The sequence below is a fragment of the Bubalus kerabau genome, chromosome 5 (assembly GCF_029407905.1).
Source record: "Bubalus kerabau isolate K-KA32 ecotype Philippines breed swamp buffalo chromosome 5, PCC_UOA_SB_1v2, whole genome shotgun sequence".
NCBI classification, from domain to species: domain Eukaryota; kingdom Metazoa; phylum Chordata; class Mammalia; order Artiodactyla; family Bovidae; genus Bubalus; species Bubalus kerabau.
In genome coordinates, this window is record NC_073628.1 from 54128122 (window position 1) to 54152911 (window position 24790).

At 48.1% G+C, this 24790-nt stretch overlaps 2 pseudogenes; both read right to left on the reverse strand.

Annotated features, from left to right (window-relative positions):
• LOC129654223 (ankyrin repeat domain-containing protein 26-like) overlaps positions 1 to 24790 on the reverse strand; it is a 131225-nt pseudogene that overhangs the window by 97155 nt on the left and 9280 nt on the right.
• Positions 1 to 24790, reverse strand: part of LOC129654224 (uncharacterized) — a 72732-nt pseudogene that overhangs the window by 10824 nt on the left and 37118 nt on the right.

The following is a 24790-nucleotide window of genomic DNA, read 5'->3' on the forward strand; positions in this document are numbered from 1 at the left end:
AGGGTTCAAGACAGAGAGAGAGTCAAGAGTGTGCCCTTTTTAATCTCAAAATGATATAGGGAAAAGCTGTCTTTTTTACTGGTGTCCAACCTAAAAAATTAATAGACAGATCTGTGTTTCACTGCAGAAAGCATGGAATGATTTATATTTCCCAAAATTAAGTGATTTGGGGGTTCTAAAACTGATTAAAAATTACCTTATGTTTTAGCATATTAATTTGAATATCCATTTCAGTTTGACTGGTTTTTAAATCTCCATGGAAACTAAGCTGTCCGTTTTCATATTCATTTAACTTCCTTCTTGTCATTTTTAAGAGCTTCTTAAATCTGTAGAAATGTATAGAATGAGTAAGTTCTTTAAGAGCAGATATCTAATAATTAAACAGATATATGTTCTATCAGATAAAACAAACAAATTATAAATTATAATCCTTTCTCATTGTTTAAATTTAATATTCCTTAAAAGTATAATAACTAAATTCTAATCTTAGACAAATATTATGAAGAAAAATTTTATCACCTTTAAATATACTGTGTGTGATATATGTAATATATGAGTTCTTATAAATAAGTTAACGTCCATTTTTAGCATGCTAGTGTGAAATATTAATTTATTATTAAATGTTAGTTATAAACCAGAGGTCAGTATTCAAGCTAAAGATGAAGAGATATTATATATGAATGTTTTTTGAAAAGACACAAGACACGTTTTTTTCCTATTGACCACAGCCTCTACAAAAAGAAAAGGAAGTAGATACAAAAAGCCAACAAGATTCTTACTCAAAATTGAGGGGAAAAAAAAGAAGAAAAGAAAAATCTTTGGAGCCTGAGTTAAGTGGCAAATAACCCAGGCTGAGAGTTTTAGAAGAAAGGAAATCAGAAGAGAGAGCGAGGGTACCAGTCTCTTCAAGACTGTTTTAAGAGGTGTAGAAATCTTGCCCAGCACATTGTTAACAAAATGCAAAGCAATGTAGAGAAAATTAAAAGAGAAAAATATTAATGAGAATCAGAGAAGAACCCTTTGTATAATCATCCCTTGGCATCCACAGAGGACTGGTTCAAAAATCCCCCAACACTCTGTATATACAAAATCCACGGATGCTCAAGTTTCCCAAAGCACATTTTCCCTATACTTTCAGTCATCCCTAAATCACTTACATTATCTAATACAATGTAAACGCTTTGTAAATAGTTATAAATACAGTGTAAACACTATGGAAATAGTTGCCAACTTGAGACCAATCCAAGTTTTGCTTTTTGGAACTTTCTCAATTTTTTTTTCCCTGAATACTTTTGATCTTGGGTTGGCTGAATCTGTAGATGATGAGGGTTAACTGCACTCGGAAAAAAAAAAAAAAAAAAAAAAAAAACAGAAGCAGTTTTTTATCTTACTGATCAAAAAGTGGTCACTAATTTTATTATTCTTTAAGTTACACATAGATTTTTGTATGTACATTTTATAACTAAAATTTTGGGGCAAAAAGAAAATATAAGACAAATCAAGATACTTTTTAATGTTGTCCAACAAAAACACAGGTAGGTTTTTAGATAATAAATTACTTGAATGATGAAGGGAAGGAACACAATTAAAAGAAGGCAGGATTACCAAAAAGAACAAAGACACTTTGCAGAAGTAAAAATTCAGCATAGATAATGAGGAAGAGAGTGACATTACTATATGCAGAGGCATGGTTTTTACTGTTTTAGAAATCATTACAGATAAGTATAACACTGCTGCACTCAAAAACATTTCAGATTGTGCTGACTTTCCACAGTAAACCTTGAAATAGGATAATGTGTTTAATTACGAAAATACACATAAAAACTGAATTTGTGTCTAAGGTTTTAAATAAAATAAAATTACACTTTAATTAATAGTTGAGATTATCAGAAATATTAAAGTCTTACCCAGTAATCTCTTTTTCTAACTCACTGTTTTTCTTCTTTTCTTGGTCCAAGCTATTTTCCAGAGATTGTTTTAATTCAATGTATTTCTTTAATTGTTCCTTTCATCCTCAGACTTAGAAAAAAAAAATTTAGAAAATTATTTCTAAACACCTAGAGAGACTTATTCTTTCTTAAAAATATCATTTCTCATGAGTTCACAAGTTAATATGAATTTATAGTAAACACAGTTTTTAAACCTGATTGATGCCAATAACAGATTTCAAAATTGATGACTTCTCCTGAAACAACTTAAATGATTTCATCATTTTTCTGGAATTTAAATTGCCAACATTTATTTGTTAAAAATAGAGACTTTTACACATAAAATACTAAATGTTAATGAAAGTTTTTATAAACACTGCCTATATTTACATTTTACTTTCTAGAGATGCTCTAAAATAATTTTCATCAATAGTTCAAGATATTCCAGGTTTTGTTAAGTCACACCTTACTAAAATAATCTTTGAAAAATTCCCATGCAACCCCCATCTCTAAAAAAAAATATCCAACAAATGAAAAATACAGTCTTTCAGAAAAATGGTTCTATGCAGACATAGTGTTCATTCTTAATGAAGAGAAAAAACTAAAATATTTAAAATGATTCATTCCCAAAAATCTCACAGAAAGATCTGGATTAAAAAAGGAACTCAAAATTCTCAATCAAATCATTACTCAAATTTCTGGACTCAAATAGATATTTGTGTACCAATGTTCAAAGCAGCAATATTAACAATAGTCAGAAGATGGAATTTCATTGACAGATGAATAAATAAACAAAATGTGGTCTATATAAAATATTGATTTTGGATTATCACAATTTTTTAAATTAAAATCTTACTATAAAATCATGAATTTTATGAATTCAGTCGACTTCTACTATAGAGGAATCACAGTACTAGTAGCAAGAAGAATCAATAAAAATACAATAATTTAATCAATGAGACTTTTCATATTGTCCAAAATATTCTTATATATTACTAGTAAAAAAAAATTAAAATCCTTTCTCAGTATGACAGAAATTAAGAGACAAAGACACCAATGTCCCCATCTACTCAAGATAAAGCCTGATGCCCCGTACCAACTCCAAAGTAACACTGAGAATAAAGTCACAACATGAAGGGCCACTGACAACCCAGTTTCATCCTCCAGAAAAAGACGCAGGTTCCAAATCCAACTAGACAAGAGGCCTGGTACCTAATTCACAACTCAAGGAGCAAGCCGAGTTCAGTGCCTCAACACAAGACGAGGCCTGCCTCCCTTGTTCAAACTTCACAGAAACCTCGAGATGGATGTCAGAAATGGAGAACAACCCTGAAGTTCCCGCCTCAACTCGAGATGAGGCCCTATTCATTCATGCAGTGATGTGAGACAAATCCCGAGGTGCCCCTCGCAACTCGAATGCAGATCTGACTTCCCTGAGGAAACATGAGCGGGTCCCGCAAGTCCCCACACAACTCGAGAGGAACCCTAAGCTTCCCACCACAATTCCACAAAAACCACGAAATTCTCCCATTCACACGAGATGAGGCCTTTTTATGCTGCAGCGTTTCCCAAGAAATCTCACGTTCCCTCTTGGAACTGGAAAGGGAACTTGACACCCTTTCTTAAACCCCAGAAGATATCTGTGCCCACTTGAGAGGAATGCTGAGTTTCCCACCACAACTCAAGAAGAGCCCTGTTTTCCCCTCCTCAACTCGAGATGACTGTCGATTACGCTGCTTCGTCAGTAAAGGAATCTCAATGTTGCTGTCACCCCTCAAGAGGAGGTCAGTCTCACCTTGAAACTCGAGTGCATTCCTGGGAGTTGTGCCTCAATTCAAAAAGGCCCAGATTTCCCCATCCACTACAGATAAGACTAATTCCCCTGCACTGACTCGACTGCAACCCCGAGTATCGACTCAAAACATAAACGGAGGTGTGACAGCACCGGGGTACCTCGAGAAAAAGCCCCAGATTCTTATGCCAACTCGACAGGAAGCCTGACAGCCCTTTTACACCTCGATAGGGAAGAGGAGTTCCATGTCTCCACATGAAATGAGGCCTGACTCCCCTGTTGAAACTCCATAGGAACCCAGAGATCCATGTCAGAACTGAAGAGGAACACTTAGGTTCCAGCCTCAACTCGAGATGAGGCCCTATGCCCTGCACCAACTGGAGAGGAATTCCGAGAGCCCCCTTGCAACTCGAATGGAGACTTGACTTTCCTGAGGCAACACAAGTGGGTCCCTGAGGTCCCTGTAGCAACTGAAGAGGAACACCAAGTTTCCTGCCTCAACTCGAGAACACCCAGGAGATTCTCCTCTCAATGCAAGATCAGGTCCCTTTCCACTGTAGCATCTCGAGGGAAATCCCACCTTCCCTCTTAAGACTCGAAACAGTACTTGAAACTCCTTAGGCAACTCGAAAAGTCTCCACTCAAGAGGAACACCAAGTTTCCCGCCACAACTCAAGAGGAGCCCCATTTTCCCCTCCTCATCTCGAGATGAAGGTCCATTCCCCTGCTTCGTCTGCAAAGGAATCCCAACATTCCCGTCACACCACAGGAGGCCGGTCTTACCCTGAAACTCGAGAGGAACTCCAGGGTCTGGGACACCGTTCGAAAAGACCCTGATGTAACCATCCACTTGAGACAAGGCCTCATTCCCCTGCAATGACTCGAATGTCACCCCGAGTATCAACTCACAACATGAAAGGAGGACTGAGAGCCCCAGTCTAGCACTGCTATTTTCTATTTTCTAGCACCGCTAGAAATAGCACCAGATCCCTATCTCAACTCAACAGGAGGCCTGACACCCCTTTTCCACTTCAAGAGGGAAGCGGAGTTCCATGTCTCCACAGGAGACAAGGCCTGACTCCCCTGTTGAAACTCCATAGGAACCCAAAGACCATGTCAGAACTGGAGAGGAACCTTGATGTTCCATCCTCAGCTCAAGATGACACCCTATACTCCTGCACCGACTGGAGAGGAATCCCGAGAGGCGCCTCGTAACAGGAATGGAGACTTGAATTTCCTGAGGCAACATGAGTGGGTCCCTGAGGTCCCCGTTGCAACTCAAGAGGAACTCCAATCTTCCTGATGCAACTCGAGAAAACCTAGGAGATTCACCCATCAAGGCGAGATTAGGCCCCTTTCTGCTGCAGCGACTAGAGAGAAATTCCACCTTCCGTCTTGAGCCTTGAAAGGGCACTTGACACCGTTTAGGCAACTCAAGAAGTTCCAGACACACCTGTCTCCATTCGAGAGGAACAGCGAGTTTCCCGCCAAAACTCAAGAAGAGCCCCATTTTCCCCTAAACATCTCGAGATGAGGGTCCATTTCCCTGCTTCGTCTGCAAAGGAATCCCGCATTCCCATCGCACTTCAGGAGGAGGCTGGTCTCACCTTGAAACTCGAGAGGAACTCTAGTGTCCGGAACACCATTTGAAAAGACACCGATGTCCCCATCCACTCGAAATAAGGCCTCATTCCCCTGCAACGACTCGAATGTCACCCGAGTATCAACTCACCACACAAAAGGAGGACTGAGAGCCCCATGGCACCTCTAGAAATAGCCCATGATCCCTACCTCAACTCAACAGGAGGCCTGACAGAGGGAAGCGGAGTTCCATGCCACAACACGAGATGACTTCTGACTTCCCAGGGGAATGTCCATAGGAACCCCGAGATGCCTGTCAGAGTTGAAGAGGAAACCTGTGTTTCCTGCCTCAACTCGAGATGAGGCCCTAGTCCCCTGCACCAACTCGAGAGGAATTCTGACCTGCCCCTCGCAACTCGAAAAGAGACCTGAATTCTCTGAGGCAACAGTAGCGGGTCCCTAAGGTCCCAGTCACAACCCAAGAGGAACCCCAAGCTTCCCGCCCGAACTCGAGAAAAACCACGAGATTCTCCCCTCAACGCGAGATGAGGCCCTTTTCCAAAGCAGTGTCTCGAGACAAATACCATGTTCCCTCTTGAAAGGCGAAGGGCGTCAGCCCTTGATGCAACTTAGGAAGTTCCCCGACATACCCGTCCACACTCGAGAGGAATACCGAGTATCGTGGCACACCTCAATCTGAGCCCCTTTTCCACTTCTCATCTCGAGATGAGGGTCGATTCCTCTGCTTTCTTGGGAAAGGAATCCCAATGTTCCCATCACACTTCAAGAGGAGGCTGGTCACACATTGAAACTCGAGAGAAACCCTCATGGGTCGTGCCAAAATCCCAAAGTCACCGATTTCCCCATCCACTTGAGATAAGGCCTGATGACCCTGCACTGATTCGAATGTACCCCCAAGTATCAAGTCACAATACGAAGGACCACTGACACCCCGGTTGCATCCTCCAGAAAAAAAAACGCAGGTTCCAAAACGAACTCAACAAGAGGTCTGACACCTCATTCATAACTCAAGAGGCAAGCCGAGTTCAATGCCTCAACACAAGACGAGGCCTACCTCCCCTGTTCAAACTCCACAGAAACCATTAGATCTGTGTCAGAAATGGAGAGAAACCCTGAGGTTCCCACCTTAACTCGAGATGAGGCCATATTCATCCCTACAGTGATGTGAGAGGAGTCCCGAAGTACCCCTCGCAACTCGAAAGCAGACCTGACGTCCCTGATAAAACACGAGTGGGTCCCCCAGGTCCCCATGCAACTCGAGAGGAACCTTAAGCTTCCCACCACAACTCCAAAAAACCATGAAATTCTCCCCTCCACGTGAGATAAGACACTTTTACACTGCAGTGTTTCCCAAGAAATCCCACGTTGACTCTTGGAACTTGAAAAGTAACTTGACACCATTTATGAAACCCCAGAAGCTTCCCAAGATATCCGTCCCCACTCAAGAGGAACGCTGAGTTTCTGGCCACAACTCAAGAAGAGCCCCGTTTTCCACTACTCAACTTGAGAGGAGTGTCAATTCCTCTGCTTCGGCAGTCAAGGAATCCCAATGTTGCCGTCGCCCCTCAAGAGGAGGCCAGTCTCACCTTGAAACTGAACCACCTCCCTGGCAGTCGTGCCTCAATTGGAAAAGGCTCCAATTTCCCCATCCACTCAAGCCTGATTCCCCTGCACTGACTCAATTGGAACTGAGAGTATTGACTCAAAACACGAAGGTAGGTGTGACAGCCCCGTGGCACCTTGAGAAAAAGCCCAAGATCCCTATGCCAACTGGAGAAGAAGCCTGACACCCCTTTTACATCTCAAGAGGGAAGCAGAGTTCCATGTCTCCACACGAGACAAGGCCTGACTCCCCTGTTGAAACTCCATAGGAACCCAGAGATCCATGTCAGAACTGGAGAGGAACCCTGAGGTTCCAGCCTCAAATCGAGATGAGGCCCTATGCTCCTGCACCGACTGGAGAGGAATCCCAAGAGGCCCCTCACAACCCGAATGGGGACTTGCCTTTCCTGAGGCAAGACGAGCAGGTCCCTGAGGTCCCCGTCACAACTCGAGAGGAACCCCAATCTTCCCGACGCAACTCGAGAAAAACCACGAGATTCTCCCCTCAACGCGAGATGAGGCCCTTTTCCAGAGCAGTGTCTCGAGAGAAATCCCACGTTCTCTCTTGAAATGAGAAAAGGAAACTCAAGAAGTTCACTGACATAGCCATCCCCACTCGAGAGGAACATGGAGTTTCCCAGCACACCTCAATCTAAGCCCCTTTTCCCCTCCTCATTTCGAGATGAGGGTCGATTCCCCTGCTTTCTCTAGAAAGGAATCGCAAAGTTCCCGTCACACCTCAGAGGAGGCTGGTCTCACATTAAAACTTGAGACAAACCCTCGTGGTTGTGCCACAATCCCAAAGACACCGATTTCCCCATCCACTCAAGCTAAGGCCTGATGACCCTGCCCTGATTTGAATGTAACCTCGAGTATCAAGTCACAACAGGAAGGGCCACTGACACCCCGGTTGCATCCTCCATCAAAAGCCTCAGGTTCCAAACCCAACTCGACAAGAGGCCTGACACCTCATTCACAACTCAAGAGGCAAGCCGAGTTCAATGTCTGAAGATAAGAAGAGTCATGCCTCCCCTGTTCAAACTCCACAGAAACCTCAAGATGGATGTCAGAAATGGAGAGGATCCCTGAGGTGCCCTCCTCAACTCGAGATGAGGCCCTATTCATCCCTTCAGTGACGCGAGACGAATCCCGAGGTGCTCCTCGCAACTTGAAAGCAGATCTGACTTCCCTGAGGAAACACAAGCGGGTAGACCAGGTCCCCATACAACTCGAGAGGAACCCTAAGCTTCCCAGCACAACTCCAAAAAAAAACCATGAAATTCTCCCCTCCACACAAGATGAGGCCCTTTTACACTGCAGCGTTTCCCAAGAAATCCCACATTCCCTCTTGGAACTTGAAAGAGAACTTGAAACCTTTAATGAAACCCCAGAAGCTTCCCAAGATACCGTACCCACTTGAGAGGAAAGCTGAGTTTACTGCCACAACTCAAGAAGAGCCCCGTTTTCCCCGCCTCAATTCGAGATGAGTGTCAATTCCTCTGCTTCATCGGTAAAGGAATTCTGATGTGGCCGTCGCAACTCAAGAGGGGGCCAGTCTCACCTTGAAACTCGAGCGCATCCCTGGGAGTCGTACCTCATTTCGAAAAGACCCCGATTTCCCCATCCACTCCAGATAAGCCTGATTCCCCTGCACTGACTCGATGGGAATTGCGAGTATCAATTCAAAACACGAAGGGAGGTGTGAAAGCCCGTGGCACCTTGGGATTAAGCCCCAGATCCCTATGCCAACGTGACAGGAAGCCTGACACCCCTTTTGCACCTCGAGAGGGAGGCAGAGTTCCACGTCTCCACATTAGATGAGGCCTAACTCCCCTGTTGAAACTCCACAGGAACCCAGAGATCCATGTCAGAACTGGAGAGGAACCCTGAGGTTCCATCCTTAACTTGAGATGAGGCACTATGCGCCTGCACGGACTGGAGAGGAATCCCCAGAGGCCACTCGCAACTGGAATTGAGACTTCACTTTCCTGAGGCAACACGAGCAGGTCCCTGAGGTCCCCATTGTAACTTGAGAGGAACCCCAAGTTTCCCACTGCAACTCAAGAAAAACCAGGAGATTCACCCATCAAGGCGAGATGAGGTCCCTTTCCGCTGAAGTGTCTCGAGAGAAATCCCATCTTCCCTCTTGAGCCTTGAAAGGGCACTTGACACCATTTAGGCAACTCGAGAAGTTCCAGACATGCATGTCTCCACTCGAGAGGAACACCGAGATTCCCGCCCAAGACACTGATGTATAGAACAGTCTTATGGACTCTGTGGGAGAGGGAGAGGGTGGGAAGATTTGGGAGAATGGCATTGAAACATGTATAATATCATCTATGAAACGAGTTGCCAGTCCAGGTTCAATGCATGATACTGGATGCTTGGGGCTAGTGCACTGGGACGACCCAGAGGGATGGTATGGGGAGGGGGGAGGGAGGAGGGTTCAGGATGGGGAACACATGTATACCTGTGGCGGATTCATTTTGATATTTGGCAAAACTAATACAATTTTGTAAAGTTTAAAAATAAAAAATATTAAAAAAAACTCAAGAAGAGCCCCATTTTCCCCTCCTCATCTCTGGATGAGGATTCATTCCCATGCTTCGTCTGCAAAGGAATCCCAACGTTCCCATCCCAACTCAGGAGGAGGCCGGTCTCACCTTGAAACTCGAGAGGAATTCCAGGGGTCGGGCCACCGTTCGAAAAGACCCCAATGTCCCCATCCACTCGAGATAAGGCCTCATTCCCCTGCAACGACTCGAATGTCACCCCGAGTATCAACTCACAACACGAAAGGAGGACTGAGAGCCCTGTGGCACCTCTAGAAATAGCCCATGATCCCTACCTCAACTTGACAGGAGTCCTGACACCCCTTTTCCACCTCGAGAGGGAAGCAGAGTTCCATGCCCCAACACGAGACGACTTCTGACTCCCCAGTGGAATGTCCAGTGGAACCCTGAGATCTCTGTCAGAGCTGGAGAGGAACCCTGAGTTTCCCGCCTCAACTCGAGATGAGGCTCTAGTCCCCTGCACCAACTCGATAGGAATCCCAACCTGCCCCTCGCAACTCGAAAAGAGACCTGAATTTTCTGAGGCAACACCAGTGGGTCCCTGAAGTCCCCATCACAACTCGAGAGGAACCCCAAGCCTACCACCCGAACTCGAGAAAAACCACGAGATTCTCCCCTCAACGCGAGATGAGGCCCTTTTCCAAAGCAGTGTCTCGAGAGAAATACCACGTTCCCTCCTGAAACATGAAAGGGTACTTGACACCCTTGATGCAACTTAGGAAATTCCCCGACATACCCAAACCCACTAGAGAGGAACACCGAGTTTCGCTGTACACCTCAATCTGAGCCACTTTTCCATTTCTCATCTCGAGATGAGGGTTGATTCCTTTGCTTTCTCTGGAAAGGAATCCCAACATTCCCGTCACAACTCAAGAGGAGGCTGGTCTCACATTGAAACTCGAGAGAAACCCTCGTGGATCTTGCCACAATCCCAAAGACACCGATTTCACCATCCACTTGAGATAAGGCCTGATGCCCTGCCACAAATCGAATGTACCCCCGAGTATCAAGTCACAACAGGAAGGGCCACTGACACCCCGGTTGCATCCTCCAGAAAAAAAAAAAAAAAAAAAACACGCAGGTTCCAAATTCAACTCGACAAGAGGCCTGACACCTCATTCACAGCTCAAGAGGAAAGCCGAGTTCAATGCCTCAACACAAGACGAGGCCTGTCTCCCCTGTTTAAACTCCACAGAAACCGTGAGATCTGTGTAAGAAATGGAGAGGAAACCTGAGGTGCCCGCCTCAACTCGAGATGAGGCCCTATTCATCCCTACAGCAATGTGATAGGAATCCCGAGGTGCCCCTCGCAACAAGAAAGCAGATCTGACTTCACCCACGAAACATGAGCGGGTCCCCAAGGTTCCCGCGCAACTCGAGAGGAACCTTAAGCTTCCACCATAACTCCACAACAACAATGAAATTCTCCCTTCCATGGGAGATAAGGTCCTTTTGCACCACAGCGTTTCCCAGGAAATCCCATGTTGCCTCTTTGAACTCGAAAAGGAACTTGACACCCTACATGAAACCCCAGAAGCTTCCCGAGATATCCGTCCCCACTCAAGAGGCATGCTGAGTTTCCAGCCACAACTCAAGAAGAGCCCCGTTTTCCACTCCTCAACTCTAGGTGAGTGTCAATTCCTCTGCTTTGGCAGTCAAGGAATCCCGATGTTGCCTTCACCCCTCAAGAGGAGGCCGCTCTCACCTTGAAACTCAAGCGCATCCCCGGGAGTCGTGCCTAAATTCGAAAAGGCCCCGATTTCCCCATCCACTCCAGATAAGCCTGACTCCCCTGCACTGACTCGATTGGAACTGAGACCATAGACTCAAAACATGAAGGGACATGTGACAGCCCCGTGGCACCTCAAGAAAAAGACCAAGATCCCTATGCCAATGGACGGGAAGCCTGACAACCCTTTTACACCTCGAGAGGGAAGCAGAGTTCCATGTCTCCACACGAGACAAGGCCTGACTCCCCTGTTGAAACTCCATAGGAACCCAAAGATCCATGTCAGAACTGGAGAGGAACCCTGAGGTTCCAGCCCCAAATCGAGATAAGGCCCTATACTCCTGCACCGACTGGAGAGGAATCCCGAGAGGCCCCTCGCAACTCTAACAGAGACTTGACTTTCCTGAGGCAACACGAGGAGGTCCCTGAGGTCCCCGTCGCAACTCGAGAGGAACCCCAATCTTCCCGACGCAATTCGAGAAAAACCACGAGATTCTCCCCTCAACGCGAGATGAGGCCCTTTTCCAGAGCAGTGTCTCGAGAGAAATACTACGTTCCTTCTTGAAATGTGAAAGGGTACTTGACACCCTTGATGAAACTCAAGATGTTCACCAACATAGCCGTCCCCACTCAAGAGGAACACGGAGTTTCCCGGCACACCTCAATCTGAGCCCCCTTTCCCCTCCTCATTTCGAGATGAGGGTCGATTCCCCTGCTTTCTCTGGAAAGGAATTGCAAAGTTCCTTTCACACCCCAAGAGGAGGCTGGTCTCACATTGAAACGCTGAGGAAACCTCGTTGGTCATGCCACAATCCCAAAGACACTGATTTCCCCATCCACTCGAGCAAAGGCCTGATGACCCTGCCCCGATTTGAATGTAACCCCGAGTATCAAGTCACAACACGAAGGACCACTGACACCACACTTGCATCCTCCATCAAAAGCCGCAGGTTCCAAATCCAACTCAACAAGAGGCCTGACACCTCATTGACAACTCAAGAGGAAAGCCGTGTTCAATGTCTGAAGACAAGAAGAGTCTTGCCTCCCCTGTTCAAACTCTACAGAAACCTCGAGATGGATGTCAGAAATGGAGAGGATCCCTGAGGTGCCCTCCTCAACTCGAGATGAGGCCCTATTCATCCCTGCAGTGATGCGAGACGAATCCCGAGGTGCTCCTCGCAACTTGAAAGCAGATCTGACTTCCCTGAGGAAACACAAGCGGGTAGACCAGGTCCCCACACAACTCGAGAGGAATCCTAAGCTTCCCAGCACAACTCCACAAGAGCCATGAAATTCTCCCCTCCACACGAGATGAGGCCCTTTACACTGCAGCGTTTCCCAACAAATCCCATGTTCCCTCTTGGAACTTGAAAGGAAATTTGACATCCTTTATGAAAGCCCAGAAGCTTCCCAAGATACCCATACCCACTCGAGAGGAATGCTGAGTTTCCTGCCACAACTCAAGAAGAGCCCTGTTTTCCCTGCCTCAATTCGAGATGAGTGTCAATTCCTCTGCTTCGTCGGTAAAGGAATCCCGATGTGCCCATCGCCACTCAAGAGGGGGCCAGTCTCACCTTGAAACCCAAGCGCAACCCCGGGAGTTGTACCTCATTTTGAAAAGACCCCAATTTCCCCATCCACTCCAGACAAGCCTCATTACCCTGCACTGACTCAACTGGGACCACGAGTATTGACTCCAAACACAAAAGGACGTGTGAAAGCCCTGTGGTACCTCAAGAAAAAGCCCCATATCCCTACGCCAACATGACAGGAAGCCTGACACCCCTTTTACACATCGAGAGAGAAGCGGAGTTCCATGTCTCCACACGAGACGAAGCCTGACACCCCTGTTGAAACTCCATAGGAACCAAGAGATCCATGTCAGAACTGGAGAGGAACCCTGAGGTTCCATCCTCAACACGAGATGAGGCCCTATGCCCTTGCACCAACTGGAGAGGAATCCTGAGAGGCCTCTCGCAACTGGAATTGAGACTTCACTTTCCTGAGGCAACACAAGCGGGTCCGTCAGGTCCCCATCACAACTCGAGAGAAACCCCAAGCTTCCTGCCTGAACTCGAGAAAACCCAGGAGATTCTCCCATCAAGGTGAGATGAGGCCCCTTTTCCGCTGCAGCATCTTGAGAGAAATTCCACCTTCCCTCTTGAGGCTCAAAAGGGCACTTGACACCATTTAGGCAACTCAAGAAGTTCCCGACATACTCATCTCCACTCGAGAGAAACACCGAGTTTCCCTCCACAACTCAAGAAGAGATCCTTTTTTACCCTCGTCATCTCGAGATGAGGGTCCATTCCCCCGCTTCGTCTGCAAAGGAATCCCGACATTTCCATCGCACATCAGGAGGAGGCTGGTCTCACATTGAAACTCGAGAGTAACCCTCGTGGATCTTGCTACAATCCCAAAGACACCAATTTCCACATCCACTCGAGATAAGGCCTGATTCGAATGGAAGCCCAAGTGCTGAGTTCCAACACCAAGGGGCACTGACACCCCGGTTGCCTCCTCCAGAAAAAGCCACAGGTTACAAATCCAACTCAACAAAGGCTTGACACCTCATTCCTATCTCGAGAGTCAAGCCGAGTTCCATGCCTCAACACTAGATGAGGCCTGCCTCCCCTGTTCAAACTACACAGAAACCCCGAGATCAATGTCATAATTGGAGAGGAATCCTGAGGTTCTTGCCTCAACTCGAGATGAGGCCCTATTCATCCCTGCAGCAACACGAGAGGAATCCCGAAGTGCCCCTCGCAACTCGAAAGCAGATCTGACTTCATTGAGGAAACACCAGCGGGTCCCCCAGGTCCCCACGCAACTTGAGAGGAACACTAAGCTTCCCACCACAACTCCACAAAAACCACGAAATTCTCCCCTCCACACGAGATGAGGTCCTTTTATGCTGCAGCGTATCCCAGGAAAAGCCCCGTTCTCTCTTGGAACTTGAAAGGGAACTTGACACCCCTTATGAAACCCCAGAAGCTTCCCGAGATACCCGTGCCCACTAGACAGGAACACTGAATTTCTCACCAAAACCTAACAAGAGCCCCGTTTTCCCCTCCTCAACTCGAGATGAGGGTTGATTCCCCTGCTTTGTCAGGAAAGGAATGCCGATGTCCCTGTCGCACCTCAGGAGGAGGACGGTCTGAACTTGAAACTGGAGAGGAACCCAGGGGTCTTGCCACAAATTGAGAGACTCAGAGTTCCCCATCCACTCGATATAAGGCCTGATTCCCTTGCACCGATTCGCATGGAATCCTGAGAATCAACTCACAACATGAAGGGAGGACTGATACCCCAGGTGAAAATTCGAGAAAAGCTCCAGGTCCCCAATTCAACTCGACTGGAGGCCTGAAAACTCTTTTACAGCTCGAGAGGAAAGCAGAGTTGCATTCCTTAACACAAGTCGAGACATGACTCCCTGTTTGAAACTGCAGGCACACCACGAGATCCATGTCAGAATGGGAGAGGAACCCTGAGGGTCCCGCCTCAACTGGAGATGAGGCCCTCTTCCATTGCACCAACCCCAGGGGAATCCCGAGAGGCACCTGACAAATAGACAGGATTCCTGACTGTTGGGAAGCATAGTGCAAAATAGCCGTAAAAGGAGAAAGTCCTTGGGAAAATGGCGAAGGGCCAGAAGTACATGGCTTTGCACTACGGACAAAGACATCTCCTGCCTTTGGTTATGCTCGGCGCCAAGAGTTAATAATAAATAGGGATGTTACTTGTGAGAGCAGGTTATGGGAGAAGCCCATGAGTCATTTAGAGTGTGCTATCCTTGAAATGTTTCTACTGATTATGTGTTAACTCTGTATGCGCTCTGCTGGCCTCATACTTTAAGCTCTTTGTCCCTGCTTCTATAAAAAAGCTTGACTGCAGAAATAAACTTGTCAGTCCTTGCAAGAGACTGTCCAAGTGTCCTTCTTTCAGGTTCGTCGTTTCCAAGTCCCGGGGAGAAAAACCCCAACACTGACTTCCAATAGGCACCATGAGAAGTACCCTGAGGTCCACGTGGCAACTTGAGGGAACCCCCACTTCCAGCTGCAACTCAAAAAACACCTTGAGATTCCCCCTTCCATGCGAATTGAGGCTTGATTCCCCTGCTGTGACTCCAGCGCACTCCCGTGCTTGCCCTTGCAACTTGAATGGAGACTTGACTTTACTGAAGCCACACGAGCTGGTTTGAGGCCCCCGTCACAACTCGAGAGGAACCCAAAGTTTCCTGCCCCGACTCGAGAAACCCCAGGAGATTTTGCCCTTCAATGCAAGATGAGGCCCCTTTCTTCTACGTTTAGAGAGAAATCCTACCTTCCCTCTTGAGCCTCAAAAGTGTACTTGACACCCTTTAGGCAACTCAAGAAGTTCCCCGACATACCCGTCTCCACTCGAGAGGAACACCGAGTTTCCCACCACAACTCAAGAAGAGCCCCGGTTTCCACCTCCTCATCTCGAGATGAGGGTCCATTCTAATGCTTTGTCTGCAAAGGAATCCCGACGTTCCTGTCGCACCTCAAGAGGAGGCCAGTCTCACCTTGAAACTCGAGAGCAACTCCAGTGGTCGTGCTACCATTCAAAAAGACCCTGATGTCCCCATCCACTCGAGATAAGACCACATTCCCCTGCAACGACTCGAATGTCACTCCGAGTATCAACTCACGACATGAAGGGAGGACTGAGAGACCCGTGGCACCTTTAGAAATAGACCCTGAACCCTACCTCAACACGACAGGAGGACTGACACCACTTTCCCACCTCGAGAGGGAAGCAGAGTTCCATGCCCCAACATGAGACAACGTCTGAAACCCGAGTGGAATCTCCATAGGGACCCCCAAATCCCTGTCAGAGCTGGAGAGGAATCCTGAGGTTCCTGCCTCAACTCAAGATGAGGCCCTATTCATCCCTGCAGTGATTGGACAGGAATCCCGAAGTGCCCCTCACAACTCGAAAGCAGATCTGACTTCACTGAGGAAACACGATCGAGTGCCCCAGATCCCCACACAACTCGAGAGGAACCCTAAGCTTACCGCCACAACTCCACAGAAACCATGAAATTCTCCCTTCAACGTGCTATAAAGCCCTTTCCCACTGCAGCGTCTCAAGAGAAATCACACGTTCCCTCTTGAAACTCGAAATAGTACTCAACAACCTTTATGAAACTCAAGAAGTTCCATGACATTCCTGTCCCCACTTGAGAGGAACACCGAGTTTCCTGACAAACCTCAATATGAGCCCCTTTGCCCCTCCTCATCACGAGATGAGGGATGATTCCCCTGCTATGTCTGGAAAGGAATCCCAACGTTCCCGTCGCACCTCAAGAGGAGGCCAGTCTCACATTGAAACTCGACAGGAAACCTTGTAGGTTGTACCACAATCCCAAAGACACCGATTTCCCATCCACTAGAGATAAGGCCTTATTCGAATGGAACCCCGAGTACTGAGTCGCAACACCAAGGGGCACTGACACCCTGGGTGCATCCTCCAGAAAAAGCCCCAAGTCCCCAATTCAACTAGACTGGAGGCCTTAAACCTCTTTTGCAGCTCTAGAGGACAGCAGAGTTCCATGCCTCAACATAAGTCGAGACCTGACTCCATGTCTGAAACTGCAGACACACCGAGATCCACATGAAAACAGGAGAGGAACCCTGAGGGTCCTGCCTCAACCGGAGATGAGGCCCTCTTCCATTGCACTGACCCCAGAGGAATCCTAAGAGGCCCCTCACAACTCGAAAGGATTCCTGAATTCCCATAGGCACCAGGAGAAGTTCCCTGAGGTCACTGTCGAAACTCGAGGGACCCCAAACTTTACTGCCGCAACTCGAGAAAGACCTTGAGATTCACCCTTCTACACGAATTGAGGCCAGATTCCCCTGCCATGACTCTAAAGCAATCCACGCTCCCCATCTCAACTGGAATGGAGACTGGACTTCTCCGGGGGAACACGGGAGGCTCCCTGAGTTCCCCATTGTAACTCGAGAGAAACCCCAAACTTCCCGCCGCAACTCAAGAAAAACCACGAGATTCCCCCATCATCGCGAGTTGAGGCCCTTCTTTTCCTGCAGGGCCTAGAGAGCAACCCCGAGTTCCCTCTCAAAACTTCATAGGAGGCTTGACTCCCTTTAGGCCACTCAATGGGCTCCAGGAGATGCCCGTTGCAACTCAAGAGGACAGCAGAGTTCCTTCCTTCAACTCAAGACAACGCCTGACTCTCCAGGCGAACCTTGAACGCAACCCGGAGATCCCTGTCCCCACTGGAGAGCAACATGGAGTTTCTGGACACAATTCTATCTGAGGCCTACTTCCCATGCAGTGAATTGCGAGGAATCCAGAAGTGCCCATCACAACGTGAAATGAGACCTGACTTCCCTGAGGCAATAGAAGCGGGACCGTGGGGTCCACGTCGCAACCTGAGAGGAACCCCATACTTCCTGCGAAACCTCGAGGAAAACCACGAGATTCCCCCTCAAAGCGAGATGAGGCCCTTTCCCACTGAGGCGTTTCAAGAGAAATCAAAAGTACCCTCTTAAAATTCGAATTGGTACTCGACACCTTTATGCAATTCAAGAAGTTCCCTGAATACCCGTCCCCACTTGAGAGGAATACCGAGTTCAGGGCACACTTCATCTGAGCTCTTTTAACTCTCCTCATCTCGAGATGAGGGTTGATTCTCCTGTTTTGTGTGGAAAGCAATCCCGACGTTCATGTCGCAACTCAAGAGGTCAGTCTCACATTGAAACTCGACAGGAAACCTCGTGGGTCGTGTCACAATCCTAAAGACACCGACTTCCCCATTCACTCGAGATAAGGTCTGATTCGAATGGAACCCCAAGTACTGAATCGCAACACCAAGGGGCACTGACACCCTGGTTGCATCCTCCAGAAAAAGCCACAGGTTCCAAATGCAACTTGACAAGAGGCCTGACATCCCATTCACAACTCGAGAGGGAAGCCGAGTTCCAAGCCTCAACACAAGACGAGGCCTGCCTCCCCTGTTCAAATTCCACAGAAACCTGAGATCAATGTCAGAAATGGAGAGGAACCATGAGGTTTGCACCTCAACTCGAGATGAGGCCCTATTCATCCATGCAGCAATGCAAGAGGAATCCCGAGGTGCCCCTCGCAATTCAAAAGCAGATCTGACTTCCCTGAGGAAACATGAGAGGGTCCCCCATGTCCCCACACAACTTGAGAGCAACCCTACGTTTCCCACAACAAATCCACAAAAAACAAGGAATTTTCCCCTCCACATGAGATGAGGCCCTTTTACACTGCAGTGTTTCCCAAGAAATCCTATGTTCAATCTTGGAAGTAGAAAGGGAATTTGACACCCTTTGTGAAACCCCAGAAGCTTCCCGTGGTAACTGTCCCCACTCGAGAGGAACGCTGAGTTTCCCGCCACAACACAAGAAGTGCCACTTTTTCCCCTCCTCAACTCAAAATGAGGGTCGATTCCCCTCCTTCGTCTGGAAGGGAATGCCGAGTACCCATCCCACCTCAGGAGGAGGCTGGTCTCAAATTGAAACTGGAGAGGAACCCGGGGGTCTTGCCACAATTCAAGAGACATGGAGTTCCCCATCCACTCGAGATAAGGCCTGATTCTATCGCACCCATTCAAATGGAACCCCGTGAATCAACTCACAAACTGAAGGGAGGATTTATACTCTGTTTCCTAATTCGAGAATAGCCTCAGGTCCCCAATTCAACTCGACTGGAGTCCTAAAACCACTTTAAAGCTCTACAGGAAAGCAGAGTTCCATGCCTCAACATTAGTCGAGACCTGATTCTATGTTTGTAACTGCAGACACACACCGAGATCCATGTCAGAACAGGAGAGGAACTCTGACGTTCCCGCCTCAACCAGAGATGAGGCCCTCTTCCATTGCACTGACCCCAGAGGGATCCTAAGAGGTCCCTTATAACTTGAAAGGATTCCTGAATTCCCATAGGCACCATGAGAAGTTCCATGAGGTCACCGTTGCAACTCGAGGGACCCTAAAGTTTCCTGCCACAACTCGAGAAAGACCTTGAGATTCACCCTTCTACGTGAATTTAGGCCCGATTCCCCTACTGTGACTCGAGAGGAATCCCATGTTCCCATCGCAATTGGAATGGAGACTGGACTTCTCTGGGGAAATACGGGAGGCTCCCTGAGTTCTCCATCATAACTCGAGAGAAACCCCAAACTTACCACCGCAACTCGAGAAAAACCACAATATTTCTCCGTCATCGCGAGATGAGGCCCTTCTTTTCCTGCAGGGCCTAGAGAGCAATCCCGAGTTCCCTCTCAAAACTCCATAGGAGGCTTGACTCCCTTTAGGCCACTCAAGGGCTCCAGGTGATGCCCGTTGCAACTCGAGAGGACAGCAGAGTTCCTTCCTTCAACTCGAGACGACGCCTGACTCCCCAGGCGAACCTTGAACGCAACCCGGAGATCCCTGTCCCCACTGGAGAGGAACATGGAGTTTCTGGACACAATTCTATCTGAGGCCTACTTCCCATACAGTGAATTGCAAGGAATCCAGAAGTGCCCATCACAATGCGAAATGAGACCTGACTTCACTGAGGCAATATGAGCAGGACCCTGGGGTCCACATCACAACCTGTGAGGAACCCCATACTTCCTGCGAAACCTCGAGGAAAACCACGGGATTCCCCCTCAAAGTGAGATGAGGCCCTTTCCCACTGCAGCGTTTCGAGAGAAATCAAAAGTATCCTCTTGAAATTCGAATGGATACTTGACACCTTTATGCAAATCAAGAACTTCTCTGACATACGCACCCCCACTTGAGAGGAATACCGAGTTCCAGGGCACACTTCATTCTGAGCTCTTTTAACTCTCCTCTTCTCGAGATTGGGGTAGATTCTCCTGCTTTGTCAGGAAAGCAATCCCGACATTCCCGTCGCAACTCAAGAGGGGGCCAGTCTCACATTGAAACTCAATAGGAAACCTCGTGGGTCGTGCCACAATCCCAAAGGCACTGATTTCCCCATCCACTCGAGATAAGGCCTGATTTGAAAGGAACCCCGACTATTGAGTTGTAACACCAAGGGGCACTGACACCAAGGTTGCATACTCCAGAAAAAGCCACAAGTTCCAAATGCAACTCAACAAGAGGACTGACACCCCATTCACAACTCGAGACGGAACCCGAGTTACATGCCTCAACACAAGACAAGGCCTGCCTCCCCTGTTCAAATTCCACAGAAACCCTGAGATCGATGTTAGAAATGGAGAGGAACCCTGAGGTTCACGCCTCAACTCGAGATGAGGCCCTATTCATCTGTGCAGCGATGCAAGAGGAATCCCGAGGTGCCCCTCGCAACTCGAAATCAGATTTGACTTCCCTGAGGAAACACGAGTGGGTCCCCCAGGTCCCCACACAACTTGAGAGCAACCCTGAGCTTCCCACTACAACTCCACAAAAACCACGGAATTCTCCCCTCCATGCGACATGAGGCCCTTTTATGCTGCAGTGTTTCCTAAGAAATCCCACGTTCCCTCTTGGAAGTAGAAAGGGAACATGACACCCTTTATGAAACCCCAGAAGCCTCCGACATACCCATCCCCACTCCATAGGAATGCTGAGTCTCCCAACAAAACCCAAGAAATGCCACTTTTTGCCCTCCTCAACTCGAAATGAGGGTCAAATCCCCTGCTTCTTCTGGAAGGGAATGCCAACGTCCCCGTCACACCTGAAGAGGAGGTCGGTCTCAAATTGAAACTGGAGAGGAACCTGGGGGTCTTGCCACAATTTGAGAGACACGGAGTTTCCCATCCACTCGAGATAAGGCCTGATTCCCTTGCACTGATTTGAATGGAACCCCGAGAATCAACTCACAACATGAAGGGAGGACTGATACCCTAATTCTAAATTCAAGAAAAACCCCAGATCCCCAATTCAACTCAACTGGAGGCCTGAAACCTCTTTTACACCTGGAGAGTAAAGCAGAGTTACATGCCTCAACAAAGTTGAGACCTGACTTCCCATTTGAAACCAGACACACCCCGAGATCCATGTCAGAACAGGAGAGGAACCCTGATTTCCCAGTTGAACAGGAGATGAGGCCCTCTTCCATTGTACCAACACCAGAGGAATCCCGAAAGGCCCCTCACAACATGAAAGGATTCCTGAATTCCAATAGGCACCAAGAGAAGTTCCCTGAGGTCACTGTGGCAACTCGAGGGACCCCAAAGTTTCCTGCCGCAACTCAAGAAAGACCTCGAGATTCCCCCTTCATTGCGAATTGAGGCCCTATTCCCCTGCCGTGACTCGAGAGCAATCCCGTGCTCCCCATCTCAAATCTAATGGAGACTGGACTTCCCTGGGGCTACACGGGACGCTCCCTGAGTTCTCCATTGTAACTCGAGAGAAACCCCAAACTTCCCACCACAACTCGAGAAAAACAACGAGATTCTCCCATCATCATGAGATGAAGCCCTTCTTTCTTGGAGGGCCTAGAGAGAAATCCCAAGTTCCCTCTGAAAACTCCATAGGAGCCTTGACTCCCTTAAAGCCACTTAAAGGGCTCCAGGAGATACTCATTGCAACTCGAGAGGAGAGTAGAGTTCTTTGCTTCAACTCAAGACGAGGCCTGCCTCCCCAGGGGAACCTTGAATGCAACCCAGAGATCCCTGTCCCCACTGGAGAGGTACATGGAGTTTCTGGACACAAGTCTATCTGAGGAATATTTACCCTGCAGTGACTTGGGAGGAATCCCAAGGTGCCCGTCACAACTCGAAATGAGACCTGACTTCCATGATGTAATATGAGCGGGATCCTGAGGTCCACGTCACAACCCAGGATAACCCCAAACTTCCCACCAAGCCTCGAGGAAAACCACGGGATTCTCCCCTCAACGCGAGATGAGGCCACTGCAGTGTCTCAAGAGAAATCCCACATTCCCTCTTGAAACTCGAAACGGTACTCAACACCCTTTATGAAACCCAAGAAGTTCCCTGACGTTCCCATCGCCACTTCAAAGGAACACCTAGTTTCCCGACACACCTCAATCTGAGCCCCTTTGCCCCTCCTCATCTCAAAATGAGGGGCGATTCCCCTGCTATGTCTGGAAAGGAATCCCAATGTTCCCATTGCACCTCAAGAGGAGGCCGGTCTCACATTGAAACTTGACAGGAAACCACATAGGTCTTGCCACAATGCCAAAGACACCGATTTCCCCATCCACTCGAGATAAGGCCTTATTCGAATGGAACCCCAAGTACTGAGTCACAACACCAAGGGGCACTGACACCCTGATTGCATCCTCCATAAAAAGCCACAGGTTACAAATCCAACTCGACAAGAGGCTTGACACCCCATTCCCAACTCAAGAGGCAATCCGAATTCCATGTCTCAACACAAGACAAGGCCTGCCTTCCCTGTTCAAACTCCACAGAAACCCCGAGATCGATGTCAGAAATGGAGATGAACCCTGAGGTTCTCGCCTCAACTCGAGATGAGGCCCTATTTATCCCTGCAGCAACAGGAGAGGAATCCCGAAGTGCCCCTTGCAACATGAAAGCAGATCTGACTTCCCTGAGGAAACAAGAGTGGGTCCCCCAGATCCCCATGCAACTTGAGAGGAAACCTAAGCTTCCCACCATAGCTCCACAAAAACCATGAAATTATCCCCTCAACGCGATATGAGGTCCTTTTACATTGCAGTGTTTCCAAAGAAATCTCACGTTCCCTCTTGGCACTCGGAAGGGAAATTGACACCCTTTATAAAACCCCAGAAGCTTCCCGTAATACCTGTCCCCACTCCAGAGGAATGCTGAGTTTCCTGCCACAACCCAGGAAGAGCCCCGTTTTCTTCTCCTCAACTCCAGGTGAGGGTTGATTCCCCTGCTTAGTTTGAAAAGGAATGCCAATGTCCACGTCACACCTCAAGTGGAGGTCGGTCTGAATGTGAAACTGGAGAGGACCTGGGAGTTTGCCATAATTCGACAGACACGGAGTTCCCCGTACACTTGAGATACGACCTGATTCCCTTGCACCAATTTGAACAGAACCCCGAGAATCAACTCACAACACAAAGGGAGGACTTATACCCCGTTTCCTAATTAGAGAAAAGCCCCAGGTCCCCAATTCAACTCTACTGGAGGCCTGAAAACTCTTTTACAGCTCTAGAGGAAAGCAGAGTTCCATGCCTCAACATAAGTTGAGACCTAACTCCCTGTTTGAAACTGCAGACACACACCGAGATCCATGTCAGAACAGGAGAGGATCCCTGAGGTTCCCGCCTCAACTCGAGATGAGGTCCTCTTCCATTGCACTGACCCCAGAGGAATCCTAAAAGTCCCCTCACAACTCGAAAGGATTCTTGACTTCCCATAGGCACCATGAGAAGTTCCCTGAAGTCACTGTCACAACTCGAGGGACCCCAAAGTTTTCTGCCGCAACTCGAGAAAGACCTTGAGATTCACCCTTCTACACGAATTGAGGCCAGATTCCCCTGCTGTGACTCGAGAGAAATTCCACACTCCCCATCGCAAGTCAAATGGAGACTGGACTTCTCTGGGGCAACATGGGAGGCTCCCTGAGTTCCCAATTGTAACTCGAGAGAAACCCCAAACTTCCTGCCAAAACTCGTGAAAAACCACGAGATTCCTCGATCATCACGAGATGAGGCCCTTCTTTTCCTGCAGGGCCTAGAGAGCAATCCAGAGTTCCCTCTCAAAACTCCATAGGAGGCTTGACTCCCTTTAGGTCACTCAAGGGCTCCAAGAGATGCTTGTTGCAACTCGAGAGAAGAGCAGAGTTCCTTCCTTCAACTCGAGAAGAGGCCTGACTCCCCAGGTGAACCTTGAATGCAACAGAGATCAGTTTGTGGACACAAGTCTATCTAAGGCCTATTTCCCCTGCAGTGACTTCAGAGGAATCCAGAGGTGCCCATTACAACTCGAAGTAAGACCTGACTTCCCAGAGGCTATACAAGCGGGACGCTGAGGTCCCCGTCACAACTCGAGAGGAACCCCAAAGTTCCTGCCAAACCTCGAGGAAAACCACAGGATTCTCCCCTCAAAGTGAGATGAGGCCCTTTCCCACTGCAGCATCTCGAAAGATATCCCACGTACCCTCTTGAAATTCGAATCGGTACTCGACACCTTTATGCAATTCAAGAAGTTCCCCGACATATGCATCCCCACTTGAGAGGAATACGAAGTTCCAGGGCACACTTCATTCTGAGCTCTTTTACCCTCCTCATCTCAAGATAAAGGTCGAGTCTCCTGCTTTGTCTGGAAAGCAATCCTGACGTTCCCGTTGCAACTCAAGAGGGAGCCGCTCTCACATTGAAACTCGACAGGAAACCTCGTGGGTCGTGCCACAATCCCAAAGACACCGATTTCCCCATCCACTCAAGATAAGGCCAGATTCGAATGGAACCTCGAGTACTGAGTTGCAACACCAAGGAGCACTGACACCCTGGTTGCATCCTCCAGAAAAAGCCACAGGTTCCAAATGCAACTCAACAAGAGGCCTGACATCCCATTCACAACTCGAGAGGGAACCCGAATTCCATGACTCAACACAAGACAAGTCCTGCCTCC